We start from the raw sequence: 12092 nt of genomic DNA on the forward strand, positions 1-12092 counted from the left end.
ACTTTAACAAAAATGAAGACGATGTCAGGGTAGAAAAAACTTGAATTCCCATGTGAGATTTTTTGAAAATTCAGGGTCCATGTCTATTTCACCCTGATTTTGCCAATTCTGGTTCAAAACAGGCCTGAATAGGTCCTGTTTTTTATAAAAGCCATGCTGATTTTTCGTACAGGTTGCTTTGCACTTGTCGGTCCGTCTGTCCGTAGACCAAATGGTTTCCGAGTGATAACTAAAGAACCCTTAGGCATAGGAACTTCACACTTGGTATGGTGATTGGTCATGACAAGTAGTTGACCCCTATTGATTTTGGGGTCAAGGGGTCAAAGGTCAAGGTCACATTGACCTTGTAAGCAAAAACGGTTTCCGATCAATAACTAAAGAACCTTAAGGCCTAGGAACTTCAAACTTGGTATGGTGATTTGTCATGATCAGTAGATGACCCCTATTGATTTTGGGGTCAAGGGGTCAAAGGCCAAGGTCACATTGACCTCTGAGGTAAAAACAGTTTCCGATCAATAACTAAAGAACCCTTAGGCCTAGGAACTTCAAACTTGGTATGGTGATTGGTCATGATCAGTAGATGACCCCTATTGATTTTGGGGTCAAGGGGTCAAAGGTCAAGGTCACATTGACCTCTTAGGTAAAAGCAGTTTCCGATCAATAACTAAAGATCCCTTAGGCCTAGGAACTTCAAACTTGGTATGGTGATTGGTCATGACCAGCAGATGACCCCTACTGATTTTGGGGTTAAGGGGTCAAAGGGCAAGGTCACATTGACCTTGTAGGTAAAAATGCTTTCCGATCAATAACTTAAGAACCCTTAGGCCTAGGAACTTCAAACTTGGTATGGTGATTGGTCATGACCAGCAGATGACCTATTGTTTTTAGGGTCAAGGGGTCAAAGGTCATGTAACATTGACCTTGTAGGTAAAAACGGTTTCCGATCAATTAACTAAAAACGCTTAGGCCTAGGAACTTCAAAATTTGTATGATGATTGGTGGTGACCAGCAGATGACCCCTTTTGAGTTTTCGGTCAAGGGGTCAAAGGTCAAGGTCACATCGACCTTGTAAGTATAAACGGTTTCTGATCAATAACTTAAGAACACTTAGGCCTAGGAACTTCAAACTTGGTATGGTGATTTTTCATGACCAGCAGATTACCCCTTTCGATTTTGGGATCAAGGGGTCAAAAGTCAAGGTCACATTGACCTTGTAAGTAAAAACGGTTTCTGATCAATAACTAAAGAACGCTTTGGCCTAGGAACTTTAAACTTGGCATAGTGATTGGTCATGATCAGCAGATGACCCCTATTGATTTTGGGGTAAAAGGTCAAGGTCACATTGACCTTGTATGTTAAAATGGTTTCGGATCAATTATAAAAGAACCCTTAGGCCTAGGAACTTCAAACTTGGCATGGTGATTAGTCATGACCAGCAAATGACCCTTATTGATTTTGGGGTCAAGGGGTCAAAGGTCAATGTCACATTGACCTTGTAAGTAAAAACGGTTTTTGATCAATTAACTAAAAACGCTTAGGCCTAGGAACTTTGTATGATGATTGGTCTTGACCAGCAGATGACCCCTATTGAGTTTTGGGTCAAGGGGTCAAAGGTCAAGGTCATGACCAGTAGATACTTGATAACCCTTATTAATTGTTTGATCACTGGGTCAGAAGTTATGCATAATTACCTTATCACATGAATAATTGGCTGCTGATAGGGGGCATACATGTTTTACAAACATATCTTGTTTAAGTTTGAATCACTTGAGTCAATATCATTTGTGACGTTGCTAAGCTTCAACATTGCTGTAACCTCCTCACACACCTCCCCTATTTGTGTATTTCAGAATGGTTGCTTTGATTTTTCTATGTAAAAACTGCTTTAAGTGCTAAATTAATTAGATGATGATTCTCAAAGGACATAATGCACAAAAATCATGTTTTTATGTTTATGTTTTATGTTTTGTAATTTATTTACTTAAACTAACACATTCCTCTCCAAATTCAAGCCGAAAATCAAACAGGAAGTAGGTCGCGAAAATATGTGATAATAGAATATTTTGCCGATTTTTAGCTCACCTGTCACAAAGTGACAGGGTGAGCTTTTGTGATCGCTTTTCGTCCGGCTTCCGTCCGTCCGTCCGTCGTCCGTCCGTAAACTTTTACTTTAAATGACATCTCCTCATAAACCACTTGGCCAATTTCATCCAAACTTCACAGGAATGTTCCTTTGGTGGTCACCTTAAAAGATTGTTCAAAGAATTTAATTCCATGCAGAACTCTGGTTGCCATGGCAACCAAAAGAAAAAACTTTTAATATCTTCTTTTAAAAAACCATAAGAGCTAGAGCTTAGATATTTGGCATGAAACATCTTCTAGTGAGTGTCTACAAAGTTTGTTCAAATAAAAGCCCTGGGGTCAAAATTGGCCCCGCCCCGGGGGGTTATTGATTTTCCCTATATGCATATAGTAAAAACTTAAAAAATCTTCTTTTAAAGAACCCAAAGAGCTAGAGCTAAGATATATAGCATGAAACATGTTCTAATGGATGTCTACCAAGTTTGTTCAAATAAAAGCCCTGGGGTCAAAATTGGCCCCGCCCCGGGGGTCATTGATTTCCCTATATGCATATAGTTAAAACTTAAAAAATCTTCTTTTAAAGAACCCAAAGAGCTAGAGCTAAGATATTTAGCATGAAACATGTTCTAATGGATGTCTACCAAGTTTGTACAAATAAAAGCCCTGGGGTCAAAATTGGCCCCGCCCCGGGGGTTCATTGATTTTCCCTATATGCATATAGTTAAAACTTAAAAAATCTTCTTTTAAAGAACCCAAAGAGCTAGAGCTAAGATATTTAGCATGAAACCTGTTCTAAATTATTGGATGTCTACCAAGTTTGTTCAAATAAAAGCCCTGGGGTCAAAATTAGCCCCGCCCCGGGGGGTCATTGATTTTCCCTATATGCATATAGAAAAAACTTTAAAAAATCTTCTTTAAAAGAACCAAAAGAGTTAGAGCTGAGATATTTAGCAGGAAACATGTTCTAATAAGTGTTTACCAAGTTTGTTCAAATAAACGCCCAGGGGGTCAAAATTGGCCCCGCCCCGGGGGGTCGATGATTTTCCCTATATGCATTTAGAAAAAACTTTAAAAAATCTTCTTTTAAAGAACTCAAAGAGCTATGGCTAAGATATTTAGCATCAAACATGTTCATGGTCTACCAAGTTTGTTCAAATTAAAGCCCTGGGGTCAAAATTGGCACCGCCCATGGGGTCATTGATTTTCCTTATATGTGTATAGCAAAACTTAAAAAATCTTCTTTGAAAAAAAACCAAATAGCTAGAGTTAAAATATTAAGCATGAAACATCTTTTAGTGAGTGTCTACAAAGTTTGTTCAAATAAAAGCCCTGGGGTCAAAATTGGCCCCGCCCCGGGGGTCATTGATTTTCTTTATATGTGTATAGCAAAAACTTAAAATCTTCTTTGAAAAAAACCAAATAGCTAAGGTTAAGATATTAAGCATGAACCATCTTCTAGTAAGTGTCTACAAAAGTTGTTCAAATAAAAGCCCTGGGGTCAAAACTGGCCCGGCCCCTGGGGTGTCATTGTTTTTAACTATATGTGTATAGTAAAAACTTAAAGAAATCTTCTTTTAAAAAGCCCAATGAGCTAGAGCTTAGATGTTGGTGTCTACCAAGTTTGTGCAAATAAAAGCCCTTGGTTTAAATTGACCCAGCAACATTGTGGGGGGGGGACTATATACAGGTGAGCGACCTCAGGGCCATCATGGCCCTCTTGTTGGTATTAATATAACTCCATGTTCCTCCAGACTATGATTGAAATCTATAAGAATGAATAATATCACATATTTTAACAAATTTCTGCATATTTGTGCCCCCACGTTAGTGGCGGGCATTTAGATTTACCCTTTTCCGTCCTTCCGTCCGTCCGTTCACTTTTGTGTCGCACGTAACTCAAAAAGTATTTGACCTAGAGTCATGAAACTTTACAGGAATGTTGATCAGCATGTGTTGTTGTGCACCTGGGTATTTTCGTCTGGATATTTTTAGTATTTAAAGAGTTATTGCCCTTGACTTAGTAAAATTTTGCAATTTTAAACTTGTGTTGCATGTAACTCAAAAAGTATTTGACCTAGAGTCATGAAACTTTACAGAAATATTGATCAGCATGTGCTGTTGTGCACCTGGGTATTTTCGTCTGAATATTTTTAGTATTTTCAGAGTTATTGCCCTTGACTTAGTAAAATTTTGCAATTTTCAACTTGTGTCGCATGGAACTCAAAAAGTATTTGACCTAGAGTCATGAAACTTTACAGGAATGTTGATCAGCATGTGCAGTTGTGCACCAGGTATTTTTGTCTGGATTTATTTAGTATTTTTAGAGTTATTGCCCTTCACTTACAAAATTTTTGGCAATTTTCAACTTGTGTCGCAAGTTACTCAAAAAGGATTTGACATAGTCATTAAACCTTATGGGCAGGTTGCTCAGCATATTTAGATTTGCACCTGGGGTTTCGCTTGTGGATTTATCCAGTATTTGTAGAGTTATTTCCCTTGACTTAGTAAAAAGATTGACATAACAGTGGCGCGGTTGGGGCACCCGTGTCCTATGGACACATTTCTAGAATTGAGTAGAATTTTCACAAAGACATTCCAAGGCTCTTATAATTAGGTAAAATTTTCATATTTTGTAGTGATTTAGTGCATTTTCTTGGACATTTAGGCATCTTAGGAGATTTGCCATAATTCTCATATTTTGAAATGAAATTTGTTAGGACTACCTTATTTTAGTCAATTAAATATGTTTGTATATTAATATAAAAGTTTTATGTTATATAAAAAATTCTGTATCATTTCCTAAGAGGTTTAGTTTAAGGTAAAATTACCCGGTGTATCAACATTTTATGTGGCACTGCTTTCTTTAATAGTTGGGGTCCACATGGAATTTACTATAACATTTATATTTTTCATGGACAATTATTGAAATCTTCTTTTTTAAGTCATCTAATTAAAGCTTTTAATTAATAAAGTTTATTTTGATTGAGTTATCAATTACATTACTTTTCATAGGGATCTTGTATTAAGCTCTTTTTAATGAACTGACCTACCTAAATAATGAAGCATAAAATTGATATTGTAGGAAAATTAAAATTACAATCAATTGAAATTGTACAGGTCCCAAAAGATATAAGTATGCAAAATGGGTTTTTGTAAATTTAAATAAATACATAGGTGATATTTAAGTATATTATAGTTAGAATTTTATCAGTTTTGAGGTTATAACTTACTTGAGGGAAGTTAAACAAGTGACTTGGGACTACAGCATACCTAGCTGAGAAAAATCTTCAAAGAATTATATGGTTATATATGGATAGGTTATATACTTTTCAGTTAGCAAAGGGTGACACAGGCTCGTCTCGGGTATCTTAAAGGGGTACCCGAGGTATTATGTTAAGTAATGATTACGGATTGATAAATCTTTAAAGTGATTTTAGATAATATACAGAATAAAAATAAAAAAAGCTATATATGTTTATCAAAGTGGGTTATAATATGGACCTCATATAAGATTAAGATATATTTGAGCCGGGTCACGATAAAACCAACATAATAGGTTTGCGACCAGCATTGATCCAGACCAGCCTGCGCATCTGTTGCATCTGTTCGCTAACAGTGTCTCTACTTGTTATACAGTTTGTAAGTGAACAGCATGGATCCTGATCAGACTGCGCGGATATGCAGGCTGGTCTGGATCCATGCTGGTCGCCATACCACTATGTTGGTTTTGTCGTGACGCGGCTCATTTAACTTTTAACATGTAAACACTGAACTGGATCGGGAAACAAGGATTGACAATTTTATTAAGATTGCTAAAATAATAATTGTAACTGTTTTTTATTGTACATAATAGGAATATTGCTATATCATTGTATTCTCTTTGTTTGATTGGACTGGTTGAAATTCATAGAAATCCCTAATCAAGGTATCATTATTTAACAAAACATATATTTATTAAATATCACAAGTAATAACAATACATCAATATGACTGTCAGACAGATCTTGAAACAAAATAAAGGGCTTTAAAAGCCAAACTATTAACAAATGTCGGTACAGCCGCGGGACGGTATTTAGAGGGTCACGGGTTCGAGTCCATGTCAGGATGCACTTTTTTCTCACCCTGTGTATGGAATGCCGGTAGGGACATGCCACTTTGCTTATTTGCCAATTTGCTTATTTGCAAATTGCTTATTTGCTTATACATGTATACATAATTTTTCATGCTATTGTCAGGCGACACGTCCGACTCGCTAAGTTCTTGTTTGATATAAAATAACAAGTCTTTGTAGACTTTATTTCAAGCTCATGAACCTATATCATGTTAATATTATATGTTTATAAGGTTTTGTTAATTATAACTTGTGACAATTATGATCAATCCATCATTACCTAGAATATAGGTAGAAAGACAGATGGATACATTTTAATCAATTTCGAAAAAAATAAATTCAGTTTCAGAAAGTAGTTGTTTTTTTTAATTATCTTGAGTTTCCGTTTTAGCTCCATTATTCAGAGAATAGGGATGCTATTCTTAGTTACTTGTTTTTCTGTCATATCTCTGTTACTTTTGCTGATTCATGCATCGTACTGCAACTTTGCATAAACTTTGCGTTACAAGCATGCATACAAAGTACATGAAGAAGCTGTGCCCGTTATATACTGAATGTCAAGGTCACCAATGTATTGTACTGAGAAACCTTTGTTTTTCTGTCATATCTCTGTTACTATTGCGTATATTTAACTGTTACTTCGCATAAGCGTTAAGTAGGCAGCATGCATACACAATATTCAAAGAGGCTTTGTCCATTATGCCCTAGGTCATGATCATGGTCATGGTCACCTGATAGCATGTAAAATGTACAATATGAAAAAATGGAAAAGTGTGAACAAATTTCAAAACCATTGAACCAAAGCAAAATGTTGATGCACACACTGACATAAGTGTTCTCAAAATCTTACAGAGCTAAAAACGAAGCCTATTGCTTAAGTGCAAAGACAAACACCCGTGTTAAGCATGCACCAAGTGTATCATTCGTGATACTATGTGTTCGTACCACTAAAATGAGGCCCTCTGTGACAAATCTGCTGAGAATAACGACATTTATTATATGCCATAAAATAATAAATAGTTTTGTTTTCAAGTTCTTTTATTTTCAATCTTTAACCAATATTTTTCACTTATATATGACTAATCAAGTGTTTATTATGCCACCAATCTCTGACTTAAGCTGCACAAACAGATCTATAGCTGCAACACATTATAAGGCATTCTCAAGCACAGATGCTGGCGGGTCAGATCCTGCCCCTAACGTGATACGCGTCTGTAAACACTATATCAAAACTATTTTAATATTTATTTAAATACAAATTGGACATTTGTTACAACGATAAAACCATTAAGTACTTTATTGAGACTTGGTGGTATATGGTATATTTTCATACCGGTTTATGTAAAAATTGCTTGAAAACCAGTTTTAACGATGTCCAATTCGTGTTTAGATATCAAAATATTTTAAATAGAGTGTTTACAGGGGCACGTATCACGTTGGGGTACAGGATCTGACCCCAAGTGTCTGTGTTCTCAAGGACATGTAAGCCATCAGTTGTAGACATATATCTGCGTAGGCATCACTGCAACTAAATTCATTGACCAACAGTATTCTTGGAAAAACACTGAATTTACAAGAATACTGGTGGTAAAAGTTAACAGATCTGACTCAACTGGTTGTCTGTAGTCAGATGTTCTATATACTTCCGGCACAGTGTAAACTTTTTCTATTGCAAGAAAGCAAATTAGCAATAGGCAAATAAGCAAATACGTAAACCAGCGGTTAACAAATAAGCAAATTAGCAATTCAGCAATTGGCAAATAAGCAAATTTGTCATTAAGCCTATCAGCCATTGGCAAATAAGCAAATCGGCAATTAGCAAATAAGCAATTCAGCAATTGGCAAATAAGCAAATTGGCATGTCCCTACCGGCATTCCATGCCCTGTGACTGATATAACATTTGTATAGCCCAGGTAGAAATTAAATCACAATGCTAAGTAACCCTGGGAAATTCGAAGAAATATTTGCATACACAGTAGGTTTATAACGATTCAGAATTTTAACAAGTAAAACGTGTAATTATAAGCGGCCGAATAGCTCGGAGGAACTCGAGCCGCGAAATGGTATTCCGAGTGTCAGGGGTTCGAGTCCCTGCCAGACTGTTACATATCAATATAAATCTGTCAAGAAAAATAGGGAGGAACTGTCTACGATAATTATCACCCTAAATAGGATTCGGATCGGGTTCGGACAGTCTTTGATGAAAAGTCAGAAGATGAACTTGTAAAGGGGGTGGGGTGCTAGTCTGATTACCATCATTTGATGTCTGACGAAGTTCATATCTAATATATATTGGTACGAATATAAACACCTGTTTGCTGAATTTAATATCAAAAATGTTGCAATTAATTAGTAACTAAATCTTATATGCGTATGTAAACTAGGATTAAAACTAATTAATCTTCGGCGTAAAGCATGTAGAAAACCGCGAGGTCACAAACTTTAAAACTTTAATGTAAACATCACAATAATACTTCTTTATATAATATTTCTATTCTTTGACAGGGACACGGAACATCTCTTACATGTTTAAGAAACAAGAAATTTACATAATATATCTATCTAAGATATTCTTTTACTTCTGAATAGTAACAGACGCAAAACACGGTACTTAAGCGCTTAGACGAACGCATACGCACGCTAAATAAGAAACGCACGCTTTCAGATGCACGAAAAACGATACACGGAAAACGAAAAACGTTAAACGCTTGAAAACGATGCATGCTTGAGAAAGCGTTTCAGCAAACGCACGTTGCACGCTATACGCACGCACGTTACACGAAAAACGGACGCACGAAAAACGCTATTTTTGACAACCGAAACGTTCACCCTACTGTATATTTGTAAGTATGGTTTGTATTTAACCGATTTGTAAAATTTCTTCAAAGAAATTTGTCAAATTTTATTTACTCTGAAAGAGTTACTTTGAATATTGTGTAATGTGAAAACATAACACAAGTTCTACAGTTTTGTAGATGAGTCAGTGTACTAACGTGCATGGTTCACAATCCCCAAAGAACGCGTTCACCATTCCCAACAGTGCTTCGGGCACTTTTCTGGTTATTAATGCCTTACAGCATTTTCAAGCAGCATACATTACCGTTATTGGTAATTTCACTGTTAAGACAGAAGTACTTTAACGAGACCCATGTCCTAAGTAAAAGTTCTACTGTAGTTAGACAGTATGGTGTTTGATATACATGTATATGCAGGTATTAGTAATTTTTGTAATTCTGTAATTCATACCCATACTCTATATCATTCCCCTATCGTCTCTTTTTCAATCATTCATATCATTATTCAACTTCATACTAATAACTTCATTTGACCTATAACACGTTGACGGGCCTCATTCACTTCATTTTTGAATTCGGTCACGAAATATAATATTAAAGGACTGTAGCTAAGTTTAAGAAAATAAAATGGCCACTAGACATGTAATTAATTATGTTCTAAACCAGAATATAAGATATAATAAAAATTAATGTAATGCATTGTTTCTATTTTATTTTACTTTTTATTATTATACAAATGTGAAAATGGCATGTAAATTAAAAAAAACTACTTGCGGTACTTGGTTTGCCGAAGTATATGGAATTTTCCCGATAGTGTATTGTTGAAACAGTTCTTACCTAATTTTAAACAAGGACATATTGATTGTTATTTATTTTGTTATAATGGCGTGCAGATGTATCTTGTAATGGTGTGCTCAGTCATTTATATTCATATGTAAAAGAACAGTTCTGTTATGAATTATATATAGATAAGATTAATTGTAAATCATTTAGAAACGCTCTTTTACGCCTTCGAGTGTCCTCCCACAGGCTTAGAATTGAGTCCGGAAGGTATGGTCGAGGCCGTGTAGAACGCCACGAAAGAACTTGTCAATTCTGTGATGCTAACGAACTCGAAGACGAATATCATTTTGTTTTAGTTTGCAGTGCTTATGAAAATTACGTAGCCAATATATTAAGCGTTTTTTTTTTACATTAGGCATAGTATGGCCAAATTTAGAGAACTACTGCAATCTAAAAGCCATAAAGTACTTACAAACTTATGTTATTATTTAAAAAAAGGCAAACATCAGACGAAATAATAACTTTAGAAATGTTCAATAGTATTATTATGCAGTTTTGATTATATATACCTTGATGTTCATGCTGTATATTATATAAATAATTTGTCAAACAAATTCGATTAAAAGCAAAGTTATAGTTTGTTCTCCGCTAAAATTTAGTACTCTTCATTATTCATTTACAGAATTGATTTAAAGATATGAATATATAATTGATTAATGGAATTTTGTCAGTATCTGTGATGTATTACATTGTATGTATTAAATATCCCATTGCTCAGTATTGTATTGATTTGTTTTGTTTTTTTTCATTGTAAAATATGTGACCTGAAATTATATTTCAAAATGTTTGTTATTACGATGTACTTATGTGTGTACAAGTTATGAAATAAACTCTGTTCTGTTCTGTTGTTTTGTACCTACAGAATCTACTTGTTCGTACCTATAAAATCAACTTTTTGTAACAACCTTAAAGTAATTAAAAATGGAATTAATATATAAACATATTAAAACCTTAAAGCTGTTTGTTAAATTAATTTTAACAATCCCAAACTCAAAATTTAGCCCTCACTTAACTTGCGCCGAATCACCCCTATTACATTATATAACTGGGGAAAGTAGTCCTGTACATGTTAATATGTTGTATAGGTAGTAAAATGTAAACAAAGCTGTATGTTGACTTCGATACATAATACTGATAATTATATTGGTTGTCAACACAGAAAAAAATGTAGCAAAAGTAGTTCATGACTATAGATTTTAAATATTTTTGTGAAAACTGTAACAAGATACAAAAAATACTAAGTTTTTGAGAAATAAAATTGATACCATTTCTGAGACATATAATGGTCCTTTAAGGTTAAATACTATAAAACTTTTCATTTTTAATATACAAATACATAAATGTGCATGTTTTGTATTATGCTTTATCTAACGCGTTTATCTTAAAAGGATCTGTATTTGAAAACAAGAACTCTTAAACATTATTTAGCGCACCACAATGGCCGAGCTTTGACATCCCTTTCGTCTTTCTGTTATATAGCATTAAAAGAAATTAAAGTTAAAAAGATAATATTATTGCAATGTACAGTTTCCGCAATCTCAAACGCTAGAGCAAACGTATGACTGCGTCTTTGAACTTTTGGACGTTTGTGGCTATGTGGTAATTTCAAATTACTTGCCACTCACTGCTGTTGATTCGATTCCCGCCAATTCTTTCAGGTAAGGAAAATACCAAGCTTACAAAACTTCCATGATTCTACTCAGGTGCCCGCTCGCAACAGAAGTGCACCCCAGGTCTTCAAAAGTGAGCTAGAATCTCGTGTGTATCAGATGCTACTAACAGTTGTGAGTGGTCTCATCTAATGAATTTAGTTATATCATTTAGTAAATTCAAGTGATTTTGACCTTTACCGAATCGTTGTGCCGCAATTTTGGTTACCAAGGAATTTTAGCACAAATGTGTTCGTTTCCTGATAGATATTTCATGAACGGGAAGGGCCAGAGACTTGGTGTCGATCTCATTTGCAGATTTAATACAAAAATGAAACAGAGATAAAAGTTTTTTTTTAATTGTCTGGACAATCGTTTTCACAACGGCCCGGGAAATGAATCCCTTGCTCGTAGCCTCGATTCTTGAGTTTCCGGCCTTCTCTAAACTTATAGTATATTTTAAAGGGGATCATATTTTACATTTTTTGGGGTTTTTTTTACACTTTTAAGATGAACACAGGTTTTTTTTATCAATCTGGTCATATTTTTTTCTTCCCAGGTCCGGTACTTCTTCCTGTGGTACGTACACTTTGTAAATAATAGGGCTTGGG

Source organism: Ruditapes philippinarum, unplaced genomic scaffold (assembly GCF_026571515.1).
Source record: "Ruditapes philippinarum isolate M1 unplaced genomic scaffold, ASM2657151v2 ctg2488_1_1_1_1, whole genome shotgun sequence".
Classification (NCBI taxonomy): domain Eukaryota; kingdom Metazoa; phylum Mollusca; class Bivalvia; order Venerida; family Veneridae; genus Ruditapes; species Ruditapes philippinarum.